Here is a 1,218-nt window from a genome sequence, read left to right on the forward strand (position 1 = left end):
TTTTTTTTTTTTTTTTTTTTTAATTTTAATGAGCCAGGGACTAGATATTGTGCTATGTAGTTGAGGCTGGCATGAAACTCTAGCTCAGGCTGGTCTCAAGCTTGTGGCAGTCCTGCCCAGCCTCCAAGTACTGGGATTATAGGAACATACCACCACACCCAGTTGTCACCTCCTCTTTGGTGACATTGTAGTCTTGGACTTGGTGGACATTTTCGTTTTCCACAGGTGAAGCATAGCCACAGGCACAGCCAAGCACCCTCAGTGGGTTGGGTGGAACCTGGGTGGCCCTGACTACAGAGGCCATCTCTCTTCTGGTCTCAGACACTTTTCACAAAGCAGCGCTTCCTTGTCAGGCCAGTTCTGCATCTTAGCCATTGGGTCTGTTTGCTAGGGTCTCTGAAGTCTGATCCCCAGAGTCTCCTGGGCATCCTTCTCCCCAACCTTGGGCTTCCTCCTGACCCTCACTCTCCCCGTGCTTGGCTGCCTACCTGGCATCTTCCTCAGTCTCAGGGAAGCTGTCTTTGCATGGCTGGGCGACATTACCAAGACACCAGACAAGAACGTAACCCAGGGGCGGCTCTGGGCTCCACTACCAACCCCACAGCCTATCCTTGATGACCTCAGGGCCAGAGCTACCTGGGGTTCTGGAAGACAGCTGCTCCTCGCTGTCAAGCAGGAGCAGAGTGAGATGGGAGCCTCCCAGAAGCCCGTGGCCGCCGCTGGCAAGGCGCTCCCAGGGTGTCTGTGCTCAGGAGTGCTTGTGTTGCAGCCAGTCTTTACCAGCTCCCTTTGCCCCTAGTTTTTACTTAATCGTCAGGCTGGCCCTCCGGAGGTTTTTGTCCCTCCATCTTTGGGCCCCACAGGGCTGAGGACGAAGGTCTACTACCGCAGCGTGTGTGCCCCGCTGGCAGGACACCTGAACTAGCGTCGGGTGCAAGTTTAGGTCGCGGCTGGGACTAGAGCGCTGTGACCTCCGGGCAAGTGCCCTAGGCTAGGATCTGGGGCAGCCGGCAGGGTCCGGGGTCCAGCTCCACGCCCACGCCGCTGTTTTAAGACGCCAGCCCCGCCTTCTACAGGGCCCCACAGCTGAGGACGAAGGTCTACTACCGCAGCGTGTGTGCCCCGCTGGCAGGACACCTGAACTAGCGTCGGGTGCAAGTTTAGGTCGCGGCTGGGACTAGAGCGCTGTGACCTCCGGGCAAGTGCCCTAGGCTATAG

The sequence above is a fragment of the Fukomys damarensis genome, unplaced genomic scaffold (genome assembly GCF_012274545.1).
Source record: "Fukomys damarensis isolate Sample0158 unplaced genomic scaffold, DMR_v1.0_HiC HiC_scaffold_23, whole genome shotgun sequence".
Classification (NCBI taxonomy): domain Eukaryota; kingdom Metazoa; phylum Chordata; class Mammalia; order Rodentia; family Bathyergidae; genus Fukomys; species Fukomys damarensis.